This window comes from Ambystoma mexicanum, chromosome 3q (genome assembly GCF_040938575.1).
Source record: "Ambystoma mexicanum isolate Mex_15411 chromosome 3q, UKY_AmexF1_1, whole genome shotgun sequence".
Taxonomy (NCBI): Eukaryota; Metazoa; Chordata; class Amphibia; order Caudata; family Ambystomatidae; genus Ambystoma; species Ambystoma mexicanum.
In genome coordinates, this window is record NC_090926.1 from 711,147,505 (window position 1) to 711,172,085 (window position 24,581).

The 24,581-nt window shown below is 43.4% G+C and overlaps 1 protein-coding gene across 5 annotated transcripts in view; it reads left to right on the plus strand.

The window, feature by feature from the left end:
• Positions 1-24,581, plus strand: part of LOC138582897 (uncharacterized) — a 328,003-nt gene that overhangs the window by 196,653 nt on the left and 106,769 nt on the right. For 2 of the 5 annotated variants that reach the window (XM_069654617.1, XM_069654620.1), the window contains exon 2: positions 11,909-12,012. The exons of 2 other annotated variants lie outside the window; for them this stretch is intronic. The gene's annotated coding sequence lies outside the window, so the exon portion shown is untranslated. The remainder of the gene's footprint in view (positions 1-11,908; positions 12,013-24,581) is intronic. One more of the 5 variants, XM_069654618.1, reaches the window with a different exon arrangement.

The window sequence follows — 24,581 nt, forward strand, 5'->3', positions numbered from 1 at the left end:
GATTTTAAGGCACTGAGGTTGATTTTTTCTTTGCAGCTTTGTGATGTTAACCCTTCAAATAACAACATTACAAAATGTCTGATACATTAAAGCTTGAATCAGGAATCTCTGAAGCTTCGAGACCTCTCTATCGTGCTGAAACATTGAGTTTTCCACCATACTAATGTCAAACCGTTGGGTCCGTTCCCTCATCCGTTCCCTCAAATGTGATCAAGTGTTCTGTTCACCGCAAAACGCTTTGGTGTGTGCTTCTCTGTCCATTCCTATCTTGTGAAATTTGTGATTGTGGATTTTGTGCGGATTGAGGGATTTGCCTCGCTCCACTGCTCGGTAGTGCTATTCAAACAGGGTACTACGGTACACGCTTTCTTTACATATCTATATATATATATATACATATATATATATATTTTGTTTTGGTAAAGAATGACTTACTTTAGTAATTTTGGAATGTTGGCTGGTGTTCAGTACATGCTTTTCAAAGTGAATGTAGCCACTTAATGATAGGCGGATGCATGCACCCACCATAAAGTATCCACCCAAATGTTCCAGAATGTGGTGAATGTACCATTTCTAGGCTTTCACTTGATTATAATCAATGCATTTTTCCTCTCGCTCTCCACGCTCTGCATCTGCAAATGCATCTGCTTTCACATAGAACTCGAATGACACTTTGGACAACAGTTCTGCAATAAGAATGTAGCTACCTTTCACGACGAAAAATGTGAACTGTAGCTACACACATAACTGACTATCCTCATACACAAACCCCACACAAACCCCCCGCTCATTTCCTTAGTGTACCTCTCTGCACCCATACATATGCAATTAGACATGGGTGGCTAGCAGGGACTCGGCCAAGCCCTCATAACCTTTAACGGCCATTATGCAGACACGGGTATTAGCACCTCTTAACTTTCCCATACTACGGATTTCGGTCCCTCCGAGGGCGTGCAACCTAAGGCGTGTTGGGACCTTGCCCATGTTGAAAGGCACTAAACAAATGATGAAATTAAATTAAATTAATTGTGCAGTTATGTTATACTATACTATTATATCATGTTTGCCACTGTCCAGTCTGTGGTTTCTCAGAATGTATGTATCTGTTGTACATTCGTTTTTACAATATCAAAAAGTAGGACATAAAATTATTATAATTACATTACAGTGATGGCTAGTAATTGAAGTAGAAAAACGAGGTTTACAAAACTATTTTTGATTCAAAGGAACGTTGGCTGACATTAATTGTTCATGAAAATAATATATTTGCAGAACGGATTTTTATGCACCAGGAACAGCTTTCATGTATACCTTTTTTTCAGAAACAGCGACATCAGAAACAGCCAATAGACAATGGCCAATGCAAGTCACAATAAATGAGCAATGTTTTAACTCTGGAGAGTGTAGAAATAATGGCAAAACACAGGCACAAATGTGTATCCATCCGAAAATGCCAACCTTCTCGCTCAGCAAACCAGCATCATTTTCCCATTATACAATCTTTTATAAGTCGTTGGAGGGTGTGGTCGGTTTTGGCCAGGTAAGCCAAACTATTACCAATACAATGGGACTCATTCTGAGGTTGGTCCTATCATGGCGCTATTAGCGCCATAACTAGCACCATTACCGGTACAGTGTCCGCCCTCGTTCAATGGGGACTCACCGGTCTAGTCCGACCTTTGCGGTACTGTTAAGTCCCCATTGAAAATGTCAATCCCCATTCCCATTTGAGCCCACATAGGGCTCAATGGTAATGGGGAGGGTGCTAATAACGGTACCGTAAATTACGGTACCATTATTAGCTCTGAAGTCCCTTTGCAGATCCCGTCCATAACTCCTGGTAAAAGCAGACGTTAAGGACGGGGCCGCAAATGGACCTCATAGAAGGGGGCAAAGGGTTTGCCGGCACCGATATCCTTAACGGTTCCCGGTATCCCTTTGCGCCCTACTCGGAATGAGTCCCAATAACATTGTTGAAAGCAGATGTGCAACCAAGCATCAAGTGCCCAGAGGTTATCCTCTTGAGATTACCATTTGTTCTTACTGCTCTTTTATCAGCTGAATCGACCATCTCACCAAGACATTTTGAGATTTTTTCTTTAGACCAATTCTTCTCCAATTGGCACCATACACAGCCTCTTAAAATGCTGTTTTTCACATCACCAATAGGGGTGTCTTTGTCATTGAACAGAGATAGAAGAACCTGCACCTACATGCCCTGATTCTAGCCACAGATTCACTTCAAACACAGAGACATGCAGGTACCTGTCATCCTCTGTACCATAAATTCATGCAAGATGAGCACCTGCCTGGTATATCTACAATTGACTGCGAACCAGGATTCTCTCATGGTTAACTATCATTTACTGGGTGAATCTCTCGATGGACTAGGCACAACGATTTGATCTGCTCTAGCTATACTATTTTGCACAGTAAACAAAAGGCATTACTAAGCTTTGTGGGGTCTGTTTTTATTTTTATTCTAACTATTTGTTATGTTTAGGGCTACTGTACTGTGTTGTACACACCATACTTTATACAGTGCTCTACTCCAAGTTTCACTGTAAAACCGTGGGACTCATTACGAATCAGGCGTTAAGGGGTTAACGGCGCCATAAACGGCGCCGACCCTTAACGCCTGATTACAAGGTCCGTTAGCGCCATGGTGATATTAACGCCTGCTTTTTGCAGCCGTTAAAATCCATGGCGCTAAGGGACCATGGTGCTAATTACGCCACCGTAATTTACGGTGGCGTAATTAGTGCCTTCCCCACTCCCATTATGCCCTATGGGGCAAAAATGGGAATGGGGAAGGGTAAAATGGGAAATGGGGATTTACCGCCCCACTCACCTTGGAATGGGGCGGTAAATCCGCCATCCACCATGGTGTAAACATACTTTACACCATGGTGGTAAGGGTATGACCCAGGCGGTAACTTACCGCCTGGGTCGTAATGAGGCCCACGTGTCTCCAACTCCTGGGAACCACCAGACGCACGTTCTGTGTTTGCTAATGAACAATGGCCCTCATTCCAACCCAGGCGTTAAGGGTTTAACGGCGCCGTCGGCGCCGTTAACCCTTAACGCCTGATTTCCACCTTAACGCCTGCTTTTAGCAGGCGTTAAGTACCAAGGCGCTAAGCGTCCTTGGTGCTAATTACGGCACCGTAATTTACGGTGCCGTAATTAGCGCCTTCCCCACTCCCATTATGCCCTATGGGGCAAAAATGGGAATGGGGAAGGGTAAATGGGGACTGGGGATTTACCGCCCCACTCACCTTGGAATGGGGTGGTAAATCCGTCATCCACCATGGTGTAAACAGACCCAGGTGTGTAAACACATGGCCCTCATTCCAACCCAGGTGGTAAATTCCCTACTTTACCACCATGGTGTAAACAGAGTTTACACCATGGTGGTAAAGTAGGGAACTTACCACCTGGGTTGGAATGAGGGCCATGTGTCCCTTTTAGACTGTCAATGTGAAACAAAGAAAACAATTCACTATAGCGACCGAGCTTGCCAAACCTTATGTTGTCAAAGGTTCCATCATTTATCACCAAAATTAGATATGTCAACTATTAGTACTTTACATCATATGCAGTACAGAAACTATTGCACATTTAAAATAAGAAAGACAAAGGGAACTGCACTAATCACCCATAGGGCTGAATGCTTGTTCAAAAGTCATTCTGCCAGTGGGAGGTATAAGGTTTAATGGTGCTGAGCTCAGTCAGCTGATTCTATGTCAAGACGGAGGCAAGCATTATGCTTCATCTTCTTATTTATTACTCTCCAGCAGTTTCAACAAATTAATACAATTCTTTTAATCCTTTCATTAAAACATTTTTTTTTTCAATTTCTTTTCAAAAACTTCATTTCCCATCAGTCTTAGGTCTCTGTATCCCAGTGTCCTGGTCATGTGACCCAGTCCTTCCTCTTCCTGTAAACCCCCTCTTCTTTTCCTGCTCTCCAGAGATAAGTACCCTTTTCATTTAGCTGCGTGTCCAGTCAGCATTTGTATTAGGGTTATTGACTATGTTATCTTGATAAACAAAGATTCTCATTAATACAAAAGCGCTATACTAGCGCGCAGGGACCGCGCAGCGTAGTAAGGATTAGTTAATCCATTAATTCAGAAATCCGGCGGCCCCATGCTGCATTATCAGCACTCCGGGGGCTTGCCAGAGGCCTTTTCGTCTCACTCGCAAAGAGCCCCCACCCTTGTGCCAGAGGCGTTTTTGCTTGCTCGCGGCAGGCGCGAATGAAGAGGAGCCCCCACCCTTGTGGGGGTGGAGCAAGCATGCAAGGGCGAGAGAGCGTCTCATGGAGTGCTGCTCGCACAGCCCCCGACCTTGCGGGGGCAGGGCTTAAAGCCGGAGAAGCCGGCAATACAATTGGGAGAGCGCGAGGCCCCCTCCCTTGGAGAGGAGGGTCCAAACTCTTTGCGAGCATTGCGCTCTGGTCTCCCATCAGTGACTGATCGAGATAATTTAACGAGAAGCCCCAAAATACTCCAGAAAGGAGATAAAGTGTATACACACATCACAGCTCGAGTCAGAGCATATGGTGAACACAGTGCCCGTCACTGAATAAGAAAGAAGCTGATTGTCAGCACAGGTGCAGCCTCAATTGAGTGGAGTGATCAGTGGGCGTGCCACCACACCTGAGAAGGTAGTTCTAGGCACCTAGCAGCACACAGTATGGCTGAGTTTGAATGGAGTGAGGAGGAGCAAGAAGTCATGTACTCAGAAGTCTTGGCTCACAGCTTACAGAAGTGCTGGGAGAATCACTCGTAGAGGCAGTGGCTCAAGGGGTCAGACCCCTTCAGGAAAGACTGCAGACAATTGAAATATTTCTAAGCCAAAGAGACAGAAGCACCACACCACGAGCAAGCACGTCCACAGAGGCCACGGCAGAGGGCCCACAGCGGTGTAATAAGGCCTGGAAGAGCAAGAACTCTTCTGACCCCCGGGCCAACCAGAAAGGGCAGATCCAAAGGCCCCAGAGGTGACCACCGCTTTGTTAGGCTGAAAGAAGCCTTTATGTTTAAGTCAGTGGTGCTGAGCCTCATGACCCCCTACCCAGGGGAAGAGAATATGGGCGACATAGAGGAAGAGGTTCCCGCCGAAGAGGAACCTGCAGAAACCCCAACCTCCTCGCAAGAGGAAGCCGATAAGGATGGAGACGAAGGAAGTTTGCCGCCACCAAAAAAGAGGATGAGGAAGTTAAACAATATAGAGGACGAAGAAACCTCAGATATGTTTCAGCCAGAGGAAATTAGAAACCCGAAATCCTAAGAATGGGTGCCCTCCCCAAGATTCACAAGATATATGACTCAAAGGCTGTGCAAGGCACTTGAGAAAGAGGTGACGCAAAGGATGCGGGCGGAGTGCCCAAGACCTGAACTTCCAGGCAAAGTAGCAGAAGCCCCAGAACTAGACCCAAGATGCTGGCTTTTGTCGCCAAATCAAACAGGGACCCCAGGAAAGGGATTGACCGCTCATGGAGGAGTTGCCAGGAGAAAGTCCTAGATGTTGCAGGTCCCCTAGCCAAGATTATGGACTTGGCGGAGCGAGCGAAGGACACAGGGGAAGAAGTCAACCCAGAGGTGTTAGCAGAGAGCTGTCTGTCTATTGGGGAATGCCAATTGCGCAATATCCTCCGAACGCAGCAGATGATTACTGCTGAAAATAGACCACAAGTTAGGAGATCTGTCCTCTTACGAAGCGGGTGAAGCAGCGCAAGGGCTACTATTCGGTGAGACCTTTGGAAAAGAGATGGGGAGATTCATAGGGACCTACACCTCCCTGGAAAAGGCACAAGCCTCCATAAAAAAGATCTTCCCCGGAAGAGTTTTTGGAGGGACTGGTCAGTATAGAGGTCGAGTGACCGGTCGCTATCAGATGTCTAGAAGGCCTCAATCGAACAGAGCACAATACTGGGAGAATAAGCAACCAGACATCTTCTTCCAACCCAGAGGCCGCTGGAAGGTGTGGCAGAGGCCAGGGAAGAGGACACAACTTTCCCACAGGTGAGAATATTCACATATCCATCTGTAGGGAGGAGGACAGCGAAATACTGGGAAAACCGGCGCTCGCTTTCCAACGACGCGTGGGTATTGCAGTCAGCCAGAGGTCTGCACATACAATTTACTCAGACCCAACCCAGTACAAAGCCTCCAGACCAATAGTATCATCGTGATTAGAGAGAGACTTGTTACATGCAGAACTACAGAATCTAGCAAAGAAACAAGCGATCGAGCCGTGCAAGGTTCAGAGGTTCATAAGCAATATGTTTCTGGTTCACAGAAAAGACAGAGTGAGACCAGTCATAAATTTGAAAGACATGAACAAGTGAGTAGTGTACAACCATTTCAAGATGGAAGGTACTCACCAATTAAGAGACACACTCAGACAAGGCAACTGGTTTGCAAGAATAGACCTGAAAGATGACTATCTTATGATTCCAGTACAAAGAGAATACCGCCCCTTCCTAGCGTTCGACTTGGACGGGCAATTATGGCAGTTTACGACGATAGCATCAGCGCCCTGGGAGTTTACGAAACTGATGAAGCCAGTAGCAGCAGCGATCAGGGAGAAAGGAATATGGATCATCATCTATCTAGGCGAAATCCTGCAAATGGCGAGCAAGGAAGACACACTTCGCTACCAGACCATCTGATAGCAAATCTCCTGGCCTCTCTAGGTTTCCTAGTGAACCGAGTAAAGTCAGAGATGAGACCAGCAAAGAGGATAGAGTTCCTAGGTTTCATCATAGATACCAGGACAGCAACCCTAGAACTACCGAACAGGAATTTTCGGGACATAAAAAGGGAAATAAGGAATGTCTCAGCAGAACAGTCACATCTGTGCAGACAATCGCATGAATAGTAGGCCTATTGTCAGCGTCAATTCAAGTGATATTTCCAGGGCCCCTGCATTATCGAGCGCTGCAGAGAATGAAGATAAGACATCTGCAGCAGGGCCTCAGCTACCACCAGCTAGTGCCCCTAGACCAAGAGTCCAGAACAGAGCAGGAGTGGTGGCTACAGAACATGGAGGCATGGACTGGCAGAGCCATTTTCGGCGACCGTCCCGACATGGTGATAGACAGAGCAGGCTGGGTAGCCCGGTGTGGGGAAGTCCAAACAGGGGGCAGATGGAGTTCGGAGGAACTCAGACTGCACATAAATTGCCTAGAACTATTGGCCGGCTCTTTCACGATCAAAGCCTTCACGAAGGACAAAGTGAATTCATGTATCCTAATGAAGATGGACAACATCTCAGCAGTCAGATACATAAATCATTTAGGTGGAATAAAGTCCAGATTATTAGCAGAAATAGCCAAGGACTTTTGGCACTCCTGCCTGGAGTCAGGAACTGCAGTAATAGCAGAATATTTACCAGGCACTCAGAATGTAGTGGCGGACTGGAACTACAGACATCGAACGGACTCCACCGACTGGATGCTGGGCAGAGCAATCTTTCGACAGAAGAACTCTGGAGGCCAATTCATACAGATTGGTTTGCGTCCAGACTGAACGCACAGAAAAAGAGATTTTTCAGCTGGAGGCTGGACCCAGTGGCAGCGGGAACGGATGCTTTCCTGAATGATTGGAGAGAAGAGATACTAGGGGCCTCATTATGAGTTTGGAGGCAGCCATGGAGCTCTTAGCTCTTAGCTCCATGGCTGCCTCTAAACCGGCCTCCTTTACTGGGTTCCTGCAATGGGGACTTACCGGGTTACTCCGACATAGGAGGACCCGGTAAGTCCTCCTTGCAAGAACAATTCCCCATTCCCCATTCCCATTTGAGCCCCCACGGGGCTCAATGGGAATGGGGATGGAGGTAACAACGGGCACATTATGAGTGTCCCGTTGTTACCTTGTTCTTCCCCTCGCGGGTCCCGTAAAGCACGCCTGGTTTTACCAGCCATGCGATCCGCGTCCCGTGATGGGAACCCTGTAATCAGCCCTGACGGAATGAAGGGGGTCGGTCCCGTACTGGCCCCCTTCATTCCGTCAGCGCAAACCTTATAATGAGGCCCTATATGCGTTTCCTCCATTCATAATGATAAGCAGAGCTTTAACAAAAGTACGCAGAGAAGCAGCAAATCTGATAATAGTAGTTCCGATATGGAAGTCGCAAGTTTGGTTTCCAGCGCTTATGGAACTAATATCCGACTACCTGAGAATGCTGCCTCAAAGAGAAGACCTTCTCACGGACCCAGTTGGGTTGTGTCACCCTCTGAGAGTGAAGGGGACACTGTCGCTGATGGCGTGCAGGATAGCAGGAGACGCTGGAATCTCCCTGGAATTTCGGCACAGGCTGCGAGCCTCATCGCGGAGTCATGGGCTCCGTCGACTAGAAGGAACTACGACGCAGCATGGAACAGATGGTCAAGGTGGTGCAAAAGGAGAAGTGTTCATCCCGTTTCTGCCCCTTTAGTAGAGATACTAAATTTCTTAGCAGAGCCACTACATTATGGCAAAGCCTACAGAACGATAGGAATATATAGATCTGCAATATCAGCGGGACATACGCCCATTGAAAGGAGTCCCAGTAGGGGAGAATGTGGCATTGATTAGACTTCTAAAAGGGATAAGATTTAGGAAGCCACCACAACCAAGATGCGAGTCCCTATGGGACGTAACAGTTGTACTACAGCTATTAGCAGACTGGCCCAGCAATAGATACCTATCGTTAGACAGACTGTCGGGAAAATCGGCAATGCTACTATGTACGGTATCATGTAGAAGAGTAGGAGATGTCAGAGCACTAGAAATAGACAGAATGCATATGGACCAGACGGAGTGACCTCCCACCTGGCCAGGAGAATGAAGACAGATTCCTCCACAATAACATACCCATATGCAAGAACACCCAAAATGGTGCGTAGCCGCATGTATAAAATAATATTCGAATAAGACAGCTGAGCTGAGACCGATGGGGACAAAGTATTTGCTGATAGCACGCAGGAAACCGTATAAGGGTGTAGGGACAGCCACCATAGCAAGATGGGTTAGAGAGGTTATGAATCTAGCAGGAATAAACATGGCAAAATTCGGAGCACACTCAGTGGGAGGTGCAATGGCATCGAAGGCACTGAGGCAGGTTGCCACGTTGCAAGATATACTGAAAGCAGCTGATTGGGCGAGTGATAATACGTTCAGAACGTTTTATTTTAGAACGATTAACACACTAGCGGAAGCTATAGTAAGAAGCTTTGAACAAGCATAATGCTCGTCTCCGTCTTGACATAGAACGAAGATTCCCCCTGCTAATAGCGCAGAGAGCTCTTGATTCTATCAAAGACAAGAGGCGAGCATTGTGCTTCATCTTCTTTTTTATTACTCTCCAGCAGTTACAACAAATTAATAACATTTTCATTTCAAAAACTTCATTTCCCATCAGTCTTAGGTCTCTGTAAATTGAATGTTTTCAAGAGCTTAAACACATTTTAGGCTGAAAAATAGAACGATACATCTGTACATTTCAGCAAGAAGCCTTTCAAAATATGCAAGTGTTGTATTGATTTCAGTATATTTTGGCATACGAAAAATGTTTTGCTAATTTTATGTCTGTTTAAGCTAGCCAAGCCTAAATTACATCAGAGAAAATGTCTCACTTTCAAATGCCCAATTCCTTGTTGTTTTCAATCATTTTGCAAACTATTTCCCTCGTCAATGTCATTTCACTGAGAAGATGAATGAAATGGGACGTGTGATCTCTTTTCTATTAAATGGGGGCGGTGGGTAGAAATTGCAGATACACCCATTTAAATGTTTCTCATGTTCATAACTCTTAGGGGTAAACCTTTTGAAGTGGCATATAGTGTCTAATCTGAATAGGGAACCAATACGAATAGATTGCATCACAATTATGTGGTTTGTCAAAGTCTATATATAGTCTAACCCTAAATAGTGAACATAATAACTGTTTGGAGAACATCCCAAGCAGAAGGCCTGATTCATGGAACGTTTTCCTATGGGATTGCACCATTTGAAAACACGTCCATGAATCAGGCCCTTCCATGAATCAGGCCCAGAATGTCAGAGTATGCAGAAACAATGCCAAGGATACCTGATTGCAACAGAAGAGATAATGTATCCAACAAGGATAAAAAGGCTCTAAAACCATTTGGGGGAAACCCATTCCAAGCAGTGGTAGAAGCACAGGGAATCTAAACATTGGCACCTGAAACAATGGTGCAAGGGTGTATTTTGTTCCTGAGATTAGCTGGGGCCTTTTCTGATCTAGGCAGTGTGAAGGGATTTGTCAGAGGAAGTCTACTGACCACCCTGTGCAGTCTTTCTACCTAAAGTTAACTCAAACAATATTAAAAGTAAGTGAATTGATACACTGGAAGACTATTTCACAGTTATATCTCCATAGGACCCATGCATGTTGACCTCTGCCAGGTGGAAGTTAATTATCATTATCTTCTCTTGTGCTTACACTAATATGGAGCTGTCTGATTTTGTGATTTCTGTAAGCTTTTGACATGAGAGATTTGTAGGTCTATTCCTCTTTAAATAAACAGTCTAAATAAAGGTCATGAACAAACCTATTTTCTTTAGTCGTATTTTGTTTAGCCCTTAAAGAGACTAACACATGGGAGGGTGAACGTGTGCATACAATTGAAAAAGACATCATGGGTGGGCTAGATTCGGGCCTTAATTGTTTCTAAGGATAGTAAGTTTCACATTACATTACCTTTTTCAGCTGCATTAAGATTCACTGCTGTACATACATTAAGGTGTTTTACTATACATGAGCACTTGAGAGCAATAAGAAGCATCTTCATTATCCCTTTACTACCTGGATGTCCTTATCTCATGATTGCGCAACATTTCAAAGGTGACTTAATATTTGTTTAATACACATTTTAAATGCAAACTGATTGAAAATGATACAATGATTGTATCTGTTTTTCACATATCATAAAAAAATATATATTATTCCGAATAAACACCCACCGATTGATTTAAGGGCATGCTTACTTCGCATAATTATTACAAGCTACATTTTGTGTTAATAATTGTTTATAGAACCATAAAACTCAGAATATTCTACTATTTTAGTTTGTAGGATATTCAGTTTGTCATTGTCAACAGTGTTTTAGTTGCATTTTCCCTTGTATTAAGAGTGGGTAAGCACCAGTAAAAGATGTTATGATATATTTTATTTCAAACAAAGGGAGTTATTGTTGTAACTCAATTTGTTTCCCATCCGATAGTGAGGTGGGAGTAAGATTTTTGTGTGAACCGAGGTGTTCCGTGTCTGTGAACATAAAACAATTAATTGTCCAAATCTTGTTTGGGGCAGGTTGTTAAATCGCCTAAATAGGGTCCCACTCAATTTCTATTATTGGAAGGACATTTGGGTGCCTTCATGAAAACACTGCACCAGCAGGGCATGCTACATACCATGGTCAGCTTGTTGCAGATGTTTTTCTCCAAACTCCACCCAGAAGGAGCATTTCTACTTCCTAAATAACAATTCATGCCATTAAGGAAAAAAGTGCAAATGCGGCATTGGACACTGACTGGAAACTGTCTACTGCAGATTTGAAATAGATTCTTAAGGAACAAGCACAGCACGAATACCTCATTGCCATAACATTTATTCCAACATTCTATAATTAGCATTCTAGGACCGCTGAATGGCAGAGCCAGTGCTCTCGTAAATGGTGCCACTCCACACCTTTACCTACTATCCCAGTACTCTTCAGGAGCCTGCCTGTTTCTACCCTCATAACACCCCTTCCGTGGTAGCTTGCCCCTCACTACCACAACCATGTGTACTGGGACTATGACACATCATTACCCCATCTATAAATGCAATCCCATACTTGCATGTACACTGTGGCAGCACCAATCTCGTATTGCTGTTTTATGGTTTGCAGGAAGAAGAGCACTGGTGACCCATTGCCCTCTGCCCATCGTGAGCCATTGTCCTGGAGGAAGAGAACGTCATTGTTGGCAAATACACATGTTCCCTGGTGAGAATGTATGTAATGTCTTAAAACATCTGGTCTCCTTTGAAATGTATCTCAAATGGGATAATTAATATTAACATTTGGTGGGGTGGACAATATGGGCGCACTGTCACTTAATCTGAGGACCATGACTCTGTCATTTGTCCATGGAAAATTCACAGCAGATTATGGAAGAGATTACCACATTCTTGGGAAGGTATCCTCCAATTTCGCTGGCTGTTTTATTTTTTTTCTCTTTGAATCCCCACTCTCCTACATACACCATCCTCCTCACCACATTCAGGTAAGAGTCTCTTGCTCTCTCTCTCTCTCTCTCCCATCCAACAACAAACTTTCTATGGCACACCACGCAAATCCCCTCCAGATTCCTTCGATGAATGTAGAGTAATGTAGTCATACTTGTCCTTATTTGTTGTTGTTTTTTTATGCTATGGATTCCTGTTGAATGAGTATCTGTTATTAAAGGAGAACGAAATGTTGTTCATATTTCGGTACCTGGGCAGGCATTTGGGAAATAGAAAATAGGGTATGCACATTGACATTACTAAACATCAGATGGGCTACATGTCTGTGCTGCCATTCACATACCAAAAGATGTTAGGACAGGATCTTTAATCTTCAGCTTCGGGATGTTTAGGACTATAGTTACCATCATCCCTTAGACCTGATGGGATTTGTATTCAAATGTTTTAACATATTCGGCCAACAGTTGCATAATGAGGGCATCATTCATTCTGGAGTGGGGCTTGTGGGCAGGCAGGAAATCCATTTGACACGATTGAACATTGGTAAACATCATGGGTTACAATGGTATGCTGGCATAAATATAAGTAGAGTTTACAGGGCAGGGACTGAGACCTATGGCTTTCAATGAATCAGACTGCAACTTCTATCAGCCCACTACATTTACTATGCTGGGTAATGGTATGGTAATTTTAGGCAGAAAATGTGGCAAACCGATGCCTCGCCCGATTATTTGGACCAAAACCCCTTTGTATCTTCCCTCATTGACTGCTATTGATGGTGACCTTCAATTTTCTCCCATTTACACATGCAAAACACACGTGTTGGAAGACGCTGCCCAGTGAAGCTAAACAGCTAACATTTCTGAGCAAAACATCTACTTTGAATTTAAGTATACAAACCTTTGTACTGTTTGCTCTTAAAGGTGCACATGCTGGTTTATGTTCACATTGAATCCTGCAAAGACGCAATATACATCTCTGAACCTGGTTCTCTCCTCTCCCTACTGCACACTCTTCTTCCTATTTATTTAAAACATTTGCGAATGCCAACAAGGCATCACCATTTTTTTTTTAGCAGTGACAAAACAAGAAGCATAATAAAACATTTCATAATAGAGCAATAAAAGTCAAAAAGAAATGATGTCACAGGTTTAATGAGACGAGGTAATTAAAAAAGTTATTGGAGGCAAGAATCTGAAGGAAGACAATGCTGTTTGGTCACAATAGGGAGATCTGATAAGATTGGTGTGCAGTAATTATATCGAATAGAACAAAATGAATGAAATTATAACAAATACAAAAACAATGAAAACGAAAATAACTAATTTGGGAAAAAACTAAAAATGGGGTTGGGAGTGAGAATAGTGGTTTTGGGGCTGGGGAAAAGTATTAGTAAAACAAAATGGGGGTTCTGGGGGAGTCCAAAAACAACGAAAAAGAAAATTGGTATTTTGGTATTAGTTGTTTTGTATTTGTTGAAATTTCATTCCCTGTTTTTGGATCCGATGAAATCACATATAACCTATCAAATTTGCTGGCTCCAATTGTTAGTCTAAAGCAGCAGGAAGAAGCGCAGAGGAGAGAGTGTGGATTTAGAGAGAGCAGCCTAGATGGCGTTGCAGAGTCCAGTCAGAGGTAAGAAAAGCTTGAACAGACAACAGAAAGGAAATAAAGAACACAATTAAAAGGTGTCTTACTTTGGAGGAAAGTAAATAAACATTAGCTGCTTCAACCAAAGACTAAATATAAAGTTTAAAAGAAAGGTTAACATCTTTAGTAAAACCCAGAGATTTGACAAAGGGGATGATATCGTGAACGAAATATCACAAACCTGCAACTCATGAAGCCAAATATTATTTGCCAGGTAATTATTTTAAATATAAATAACAAAAACTAAATTTAAAACATCACTCCACCTACCACTCAAATTTGGTCTACAAGTACCACATATCATTTACAGAGTTCACAATAGTTATGATTGGGAATTTTAAGAATACTAGCGCAGGAAGCCACCAAACCCAGAAACCAGACCTCCCAATGTCTCCATTTAAATATTGAACAGCATGGGTGACACAGGTCGAATGGAGCACGGCAAAACCCTAGCTGAGAACTGCCCATCTTGAAGAGATATACAAGACCAGCACAGGACAGAAGAAAATCATGCCAAGACACTATCAGCAACAGCCACCTGGTTCTATGAGATGGTAAGGAGTGCCCCATCGCAAATAGGGACACAAGCCACAGAGAGATCTGGCTAAGCCAAGAGACTGGTCAGCCACCATCCAGAAATCTACGGATCTCACTGAATTCCTGCAAGGTAACTATTGCAGTTCTGCAATCTGAACAAAACCCAGATTGATAATGTGCCAGGAGATTATAGACAGCAATACAACAACGCAATTTAAAAGCCTCACCCTGTTCCACGGTCTTCCAAGAAAAGAGGGGTGCGGGGGGGAGCAGTGATAGGACAATAGTTATTCATGTACACCTTGCCTAAATTGACCTTTTAAATTTACCCTCTGAGTGGTGTTGAAAATAGAGTTGTTATCCTGATTCCTATGAATAAGTCCTTTGTCATAGCTTTTTTGTGTTCCCTTTGCATACATTTCTTTGTAATTTCGTCTTCTTTTTTTCGGAGACTGTTGGCAGTCTGCTTTGTCTTTGAAGGCATATCGTCGGGGATCATGGCAAACCTGATGATTTTTATTTTCAACAATCTGTGCTTCCGTGGGGCTAATCTTCTTTCAAGCGTGAATAATCTCTACATATTGTGAGTTATCCATTCATATCAGTTTTCATATTCTGTGTTCTGTGATAGCTATTTGAGACAAGCACATGTATCAGGGAAAAAAATAATGTTTGTGCCACATTGTCTGAAAAGCAGATACGAGCAATACCCAGCACGTTTGTCACAGGAACCTAGGGTAACCAGTGCAATGAAATTATCACTCAACCCAACTCTCTTTAGAGAAACAATGAACATCAAGGAACAATCAAGTTCTTGGTAGGTTGGGACCCGAACTGAAGATGAAATAGGGTCTTCCTCATTCGCTTATTTCTCTTGTGCTGTACTGCTCAGGACAAATAACTGAGTGTGGGGAACGTGTTGCGGTGCAGATTCAAAACGACCAATGTTTCAGGCAGTGCCGGCCTTAAAACTTTGAAGGAAGATTTGTTATAATGAATAATAACAGGTCTATAATAACAGGTCTATTATGCAAAACGTGATTGAGGGCAGAGAGGGACTTGGACTTTTCCCCAGGGTTAAGGTGATGAACGAAAATAGGACACATCTCTGCAATGCACAGTACTTTCCTTTGATTGTACATGCACGTCAAATCATATTAATGTGCAATGTAATACAGTATCCTCCCTGTAACTTTCATTCTGCCTTCTTGGATGCAAGACGTGCATGGTTGAGAATCTACTTAGAGAAAATAGAATTGGAAAGTGAATACTTTCACACCTCTCTCAATTGAATATCTTGAGCAGAGTCATGTAGGATAATAAAGTGCTTCCACATAGCAGAAAAGGGTGCACCCTACAGCAGAGCTCAAGACAAGGGTAACACGCGGGTGGACGGTGTCCACCGACCATTTTCCGAGGGTGGACACAGTCCCCACTGGGTATTTTAGAGGCCATGGATGGATGTACATAATAATCAAAAACATGATTTTTTCTTTGTTTTAAATCATCTGTCATCACGGATTCCAACCACAGTCTCCAGGTTAACAGGCCGGGATCTTCACCATTGCACCATTCCTGCACCAAATGGAATGGTTGCTCACAAACATAGACTTAAAGCAGAAAGGCCAGGCCTGGATCTGCATAATAACCAAAAGATTACTTTAATTTCATTGGCTGTTTATCAGCCAATGGAATTTGTCAACACTACTGAATGTGGGTGGATGCAGTCAGTGGGTACGAGATTCGAGTCGAGCACTGGAGCCACTTTCATTTTGGCGCAGCCTGTGCTGGGCGTGCCGATGATGTGATTTGCGACCACTGTCTGGCAGTGCCACTGAGCCAGGGTGTGGCTGGTAACACAGAGAGTTGGCGTGGCTGGTAACGCAGAGAGTTGGCCTAGAGCTGAGAAAGAAAGCAGCAAAGTGGACGTGTGCAGACATGAGGTGAGTGACAACGGGCGGGTAAGTCAGTGAAATGCATTTTCTTAATCATCAGTTAACTTTCCTGGCTCACCGTAATCTGCCTCTGCCTAAATGTGAGGTACTGCTGGTGGGTCCATGCACGTCAACACATCCTAGGATGCCAGACCCGCACCTTATGCATGCCATAAATAATGAAGGCGCTCATCACTATTTCCATCGCATGGATTTTTCAGTGCCTGTACATTGCCTCCGCCTTTCTCCCTAGACGATAGATTGTCCGCTTTCCTTACACTCCCCCTTTGAAAGGAATGTGATTTCTCATTTCTCTCACGCTTTCTATCTCCCCCATTTCTTTCTCCCTCTCTCTCTCCAATGAAAAATAACCCCAAATCAGGTGCTGGTACATCCGTTGACTAGTCCACCCCAACCAATAAGAGTGTAGCTTAAGATGACAGTGCCTCCCAAGCACATAAGTCATGTGGCCAGATCTTCGCGGCCAGCATGCCGAGCCCCCTGGGGCCTCTTTGCTTGGCACCTCTTACCTGGTCTCCAGATTTCCTCTGCTTTTCAGGCACCTTTGTTCTCCCTTATCTGTTACATGCTATTTAAGATACACTCTTGTTTTTTATTTATTCACATCTTCTGGTGGGGGCTGCTCCATAATAGTCTAACCTTGAGAAACGTTTTCTAGTGTCTGTATGGTAAGTGCAATGAGTTAAACACTTGCTTCAGGGATGTTTTTGAAAACTTCACTCACTAGTTAGAATCCGGGAATGCCCTTTCATCCGCCTACAATTATGTAGCTTTACAGTGGGTATTAAGAGACCTTAGAATTACAGCGTTTGGAAGTGGGTGGAATCTCGCATGAAACACTATACAATATGGCATTTGTAATATTGGCCTACACACAATACACCCTTTGTCCCAATACGAGCCCATTGATCTCAGTGAGTGGCCTCTTTGGATATTATTTCTTTATGACCCTTGATGATTGGCCTAAACAGAAACAAACAGCACATTGTCACTCCCTCTCAATTGTGCGGCGCTAGATGGAAAGAGCACTACCTATACTCAAGGTTTTGGCCGAGTGGAGTGCATGGAGACGTATGAAGATTGCCTTGCTCTGCTCAAGAGTATTTATAATTCTACAAAATGGTAGAAATGTACCGAAAACAGTAGTGGAACTGTGGTCTCGGCAGGGGAGAGGTTAGGCGGAAGCACAGTGCAATATGTAACAAGGTGTTGCAGCCGGGGCATTGCAATAGTCTAAGTGACTAGTAACTAAGTCTCCTACTGCAACTTTACACTTGCACAGGGACATGAATGGAGAAATGTTCTGTATAGAATGGTTATTATGGTCGTAAAAAGTAGAGCAATGGTAAACAGAAAGGAATAAAAGTAGTGGAACACCGCTCCCAACCGTTCCCGCTCACTTCCATCACTGCTTCTATAGACCTCATAGTTACACAATGACAGAAGAGGTTTGGACTTTCTACTCCAAAAAGAGAGCAGCCATGGGAGCTGAGTTAGGATATAAGTGCCTCCAATGCATTTTTGAATTGCCCTTGTTTTTTAGTTGTATTTTCCATTGACAAATAGTATTAAAACATATACAGACCATATGGTGTAGAAGCGTGTGTGCGGTTAGGGCAGCAATGGACCTCACAGCTTGGTAGTGGAGGTGATGTTGCACTGCCTATGAACTTACTCGAGAACTGGAGGTAGACTGTATATGGCATCCAAGTGCCCAGGTTTGGAAACCTCCTGGCAACCAATGCTGCTTTTGTTTACCTGGTGCCACAGTGTGGCATTTTTGCATTGCACCCTTTGCCCTGATATGAGACCCCTTTTTTCAGTGAGCACCTTATGGGGAATTTCGAATCCCATTTTCCTCAATTTTATTTTTTTTAATTGACCTCAATATTTCTTCTTTTCTTTTGTTAGAACCCATTGACAACTAACCAGTGAGCGCTTTTGTTTAGCAGATTGTATGGCTCTTTCAATAAGAGAAATAAAAAACAAAGAAAAAGCAAAAATGACCAACTGGGGGTTGAAGCTTATGCAATTATCCTCTGGGCTTGGCAGCTGAGGGGATCTTCTGCAGCCTGTACAATGACGCTGGATATGTTTAGATACTCCAACCACGGATCCAACCGTTTCATAATCAAGCAGTTTATTCGTTTCATCTCTACAAGCAGTCACACTTTTTGAAATGGGTGCTAATGGGAGGCCTTTCTTATTGTTTTTTTTTTTTAAATATGGGGTTACTTTGGGATGAGGGCACCCTGCTGATGTGGACCTGGTACCCCCTACAGATTGCCCAATACCTCCTCTGGCCCGCCCAAAATCTGTAAATGCCCACTCAGCAGGAAAATATGTAACTCTTTTACTAGTGAATAATACAGCTCATAATCTTGATGTTATTTTTGATTCTTCACTATCTGTCTCTTCTCATATCCACTGTTTCTCGTTCCTTTCGCTACCAACTCTTTATTACCGTAAAAGCTCATTGATTTCTTACCTTTCCCTGTGCAAAGCTTCTCATCTCCTCTTCAGCATTTTCTGGTCTTTTCTACTGCTGTTTTCTTCTTTTTGGTCTTCCTGCATCTCATCTTGCTCCTCTTTACTCCATTATCATTCTTCTATTCAAGTTCTTTGTACTCTTGCTCCTCGACATTCACTTTTGCTCTCGACTCCTTGCATTGGCTTCCCTTTCAAAATCACTTATTTTTTATTTTATTTTATTTCTCCTTGTTGATCTTTGGTTTTCTGTTTATCTGTTCAAGTAAATTGTACCATTGGTTACTCTGTACAGCACTTGGGCATTAAGCACAATAGAAGTTCAATAAAAATACAAAAGAAAAAATAATGCAATAGGTATTTATTTTTCTCTTGCGTGATTGTTTTTGTCTGCTGAACTGTGATAAATGCTAAAATCCCAATTCCTGCATAAAGCCTTTTTTGGTTTGGGTGAAACAAAACAGAGTCTGAGTCAACTGATGTTTTCTCTGGCTTGGATGCACCACAGGAAATGCAGTCTACTGTGGCCAGATGTGTGCAGTAGCCCGTAACAAGCACACAGTGCAATGGATGTCTCTTCCGGCAAGGTCACATACGGAGAGGTCACTTTCCGTTAGCTATGCTAATGAATCCCCCCACTTCTTTTTTTAGGACTTGATCCCTGCCCTTCAGCAAATAATGTCACTATTAAATCATTAATATGAGATGCCAAATCAACATAAATAGTTCATTTTATAACAGTTTAATATAGTGTGAAAATCATTTAAACTCCAACAGTCAGGTGGTGGATGATTCCCTCCAAATCATGGATAAGGCTGACTTATGCCTCCTCGTACTTCTTGACCTCTTGGCTACATTTGACACGTGACAAATGGCTCCTTCTCTCTGTTGTCACTGACAGTTTGCACTCTAACCCTTCCTGTAGAGTCCCCCAAGGCTCACTCCTCAAAGATCCTGATATAGCCATCCACTAAATACGCAGACGATACCCAATTGTACATGAGAGGAAAAATATCACAGGGCATCAGTCATCTCGGCGATTAACTGGCCATCCTCCATTCCTGGAGCTCGACTGCCTACCTCAAACGTAACCCATCCAAGACAGATTTCGGACTGATCAGTCCCCTCGCTAAACAATACCTGGCTCAATGATATTTGCCTAGAAGGATTTGATCCTCAACTCTTGGAATCAGCAAAATCCTACGGTTTCACTGTTGACAGCAGACTGTCCTTCCAGAAACACATAGCTAAAAAGGCCCAAACAGCCTGGTTCCAAATTTCTGACCTTTGCAAACTCAAACCCTTCATCCTGCGGCAGGACATCCCTTGTGATCTTGCACACCGATGGGGGAAATGTCCTCTCAGCCGGTCACCCGGCCTCCCTAAAATTGGTCCACCACGCAGCAGCTCATCTTATTTTGGGGTGGATGGAAATTTGACAGAATCACTGCCATCCTACATGAAGTACACTGGGTTCTTCTCCATCCCAGGGACTGTTCATAACTGCATGTATCATCAACAAAACAGTGAAGAGTAGCATAGGATTGTACCTGGAGGCTAAGCTCCAGACATCTGGTGGCACATGCTACTTACTCAACAAATCTACCAATCAGCTTTATTTTTTTATTTTATTTATATAGCATTAAAGCCCATAGGCATCAAAGTGCTGTGACATAAAAGACAGCAACAACACATATAATACATCAGTCTGACAAATCCAGCATATCACAAGGCAGGCGTGTACAGAGCAGTATAACTAAGAAAAGGATTTAGAAAAAAGAAATGTTTTCAAATTTTTCCTAAAAGATGTGAGAATAGAGTCAAGCCCAGCGCATAGTGGTAATGTGTTCCATAAAGTGGGCACATGGAATTAAAAAGATCTGCCACTGCACAGATCCGCTTAATGCGTTTATTAGTTAACAATTGCTGTGAACTGGAGTGCAAAAAGTGGAATTTCTTGTACTATTGTGGTACTTTGAGGTAAGCTGGTGCTTCACCGTACAGGCATTTGTGTGTAACATTTAGGACCTTAAACGTTATCTGCTCAACAAGCAGCCAGTGGAGTTGTTTCAGTGCAGGCAAGATGTGTGTAGCAGTATTGGCCAGAATACTAGTGGCAGAGTTCTGCACCATCTGAAGTCTAAACACTTCATAAGCTGCTGCCCCAGCCAGCAGGGCGTTGCCATAATCTGACATACTCACAATCATGGCCCGGGCAATGGTAGCGGCATTCAAATCCTATACGAAGGGCTTAATCTAACAAAGCTGAAGGTAGTGTTGGCAGGCACCACCAAGGCAGTTTAACTAAATAACTAAGGATTTGACCTACCTCATTATTGGAATGGTGTGAGTGCCGACTAACATAAAACCATATGCACTTCCCAATTTCAGTGTTTTGAGCAACCAGTGATAGTAGTTCAGTTGTCTGGTAGTTCAAACAAAGCCAATTGTCTCTCATCCAAATGCTAACAGCATTGAAGGTGTTATTGACCTAGCTAGTATCTGTGGACATGTCATCAAACAACGTGAACAGCATAGTTTTGGAAGCAAATCTTTTCATTAAACAGCATGTTGTCAAGTGGTCCAATATATAGATTGAAGAGCAATGGTGACATGCATGCCCCCTGGGGGCCTCCTTGCGTGATTGAATAAGGCTTTGACGAACAATGGCCCATTACTACTGAGGCAGACCTGCCTTGCAGGAAAGAATCCAGCTACAAGCTAGCTGGCTGAGGTTAAGCTCTTTGGCAAGATGCAGCATAAGAATGCCATGGTCTAACACATCAAAAGCAACTGAGAGGTCTAAAAACATCAGCAAACCGGCATTGCCTTCATCCAAAATCTCAAGTATGATTGACAGAACATTCTGCATGGAAGTCTCTGTGATGAGCACATGACAAAAGCCCAACTGGTAGGTCACTGGTACATTGTGAATGACGAAAAAGCACTGTAGTTTCAGCTAAGCAGCTTTCTGTGGGATTTTTAGAAAAACGCTGATGTTGGTAATTGGATGATAGTTGGGTGGGTCAAAGGGGTCATGGGAAGGCTTGTTTCTAATAGGTGTGATACAAGTCTCTTTCAACGAGCTCGGCATGAGACCAGTGAAGAAAAGGTATTGTTTACAATTGCAGTAATTGCTGTAATTGCATGCACCAGGCACGCAGAACATTCTTTAATGATTTTACTGTGACAAATAACGCTTCTGCAGTTTGTGGCTTTGAGCGCACAACAAAATGTTTGTACACTTACTCAGTGGAAACAGGGAAGAAGGAAAACGGTGGGATCGGTTTCTATACAGTTCTCAGAAGTCCTACAGAATTCGAAGAGACCTGAGAGGGCCATTGAGTTGATATTTTGGTCTTGATAATGTTACTTTTCTTAAGAATATTGTGCTCAAAATGATCCATGAGCTTGTCACACTAGTCAGGAGAAGTAGGGGGACCAGTAGTGACAGCATGCCCTTTCTCAAGGGTACACAGCAAGCTAATTTTGGTTGCATTTGAAGCCAAGGAGATCTTGTTGTTATATCTCTCCTTCTTGGAGATTCCTAAAGCTGACCGGTAGTGGGTCTGAGCCAGTGACCACTCTTGCTTATTTTCTATGAAAACAGATTTACACTATTTCTCTCAGGTCGCCGCTTGATCTCATGTAGGTTTTTTAATTGGGGCTGTTGATAACAAGAATGTGTTGTATTCTGATCATTTTTAACCTGAGGGGTGAAAAATTGTCCAGCGCAGCTTTTAAAAAGGCATAATAACAATCAACTTTCTGTTCCAAGGATATTTCAAAGAAGGTGTCATCGCGCGAAGACCTGAGCATTAGTATTGCAGCAAGAAATTCTACTAACAGGAGTACATATTGCTTTTCCAGGCATAGCTAGCTCGAAGTATAACACAAGATGGTCAGACCATGTGCAATTAGAGGATTTAATATTTGAAATAACATTGTTTTTTCCAAGTGCCAAAAACGTGTGCCAGTCAATGGTTTTGGGTGTTGGGCCACTAACCAGTTGGTTGAATTTTAGCTCTGCAAGTCTAAGGCCTCATTGTCATCAGGGTCCAAAAAGCCCAATATTAAAGTCTTCCAAGATAATGATGGTTGAGATAGCAGTAGTAGTAGCAGTAGTTTGTCATTTTTATAGCGTCTTTATCCCATTTTTATGGCCTCAATGCGCTTCTAGGAGGAACACCCTTGGGGGACCGAAGTCCAAGGTATGGGAAAGATTGCCAAACAGGGTTGTAATGCATGTGCCCATTGGGCCAAAGTACTTTATTGGTAGGATGGCCAAAACCTGCTAAGATACCCATGATGACCAGGCATGCGGATGGCTGCTGAACGGATATCAAGCGAGAGCGTGAGTGCAAGAGACACGTTATATGTCCAGTTACACCAATGTTTCGGTCGGGACATAGCTGAATTCTGATGTAGAGGGTGTTAAGTCTGATGTATGAAGGAGAATGCATGCCGTAATGCAGCCATGCCTGCGGCTGAATTCCATCAGCATGGAGTGTGACAGGTTTAATACATTAGCTATACTTTAGTGAATGCCTTAGGCCCTGCCCTTCATCCTATTGTAAAGTCTAGGTAGAAGATGAAATTAGTGGCTACCTTCTGCATGTGTTTATGTTTATGTTTATTATTTGATAATGTGCACAAAAAACCCAGGGGTAGCCGGGCGCAGCAGGTACAAGGTTACTTAAGCTTGGGTTGCTTACAGGGAATAAGAAGCATATCAATACAGTGCATACATGTCAATACAAACAATTGGAGATGAAAAGCTAACATATTACAGTGTTGAAGGAGTATACAAAAAGGTAAAAGGGTAAGCGCAGAAAAGTCATGGACTAGGTTTCAGGAGTATCATGGCCGTATTAGTTGTCGTTGGACCAGAGCCAGTTTATTACCTTACATCGGAAGTTGGTATTGGATAGGTTAGCCCTTAGTGCTGTAGGCAATGCGTTCCCCGCCTGGGCAGCTCTGACCGGGAAGCTTTCTCCGCCCGCTTTGGATCGTCTAAATCTAGGGGTTTCAAGCAGGAGGTGGTTAGTAGCCCTAGTGTGGTGTCTGGACGATTTTCTGGTCAGTTTGGTCGAGATGTAGGGGGGTGCTGAGTTGTTGAGCCCTTTGTGGGTGAGCGATAGTGTCTTGAGAAGGATTCTGTCGCTAATCTTGAGCCAGTGGTGGTCTTTCCTGATGTTGGATATATGTTCTCTGCGGGGTATGTCAAGAGCTGCTCCAAGAGCGTTATTTTGAAGGATTTGCATTTTATTTATGATGGTTTTATTGGCTCCTGCATAGAGGGCATTGCAACAGTCCAGCTTGGACATTACTAATGTGTTAGCTAGTGTGATACAGTTAGTTTTGGAAAGGTACGGTCTGCAGGTCCTGATTAATTTGCAGGTGTACGCTGTAGACGATGCCAAGGAGTTCACTTGTTTTTTGAGGGATAGAGTGGAATCCAGGTAAAAGCCTAGAGTTTTTACCTCAGTTGCCACCTTGATTATGTTGCCATCTATGTTGAAGTTGCTATAATTGGGACTCCGTTTTTTTAGATTGGAGTCGGAACCCAAGATCAGTATCTCAGTTTTGTCGTCATTTAGACAGAGGCCGTGGGAGGCCATCCATGCCCGAATGAGGAGGTAAATTTTGTTTACTAGAGCTGTGTCTTCGACAAAGTTGCCAGAGAGTGGTATGAGAATCTGCATG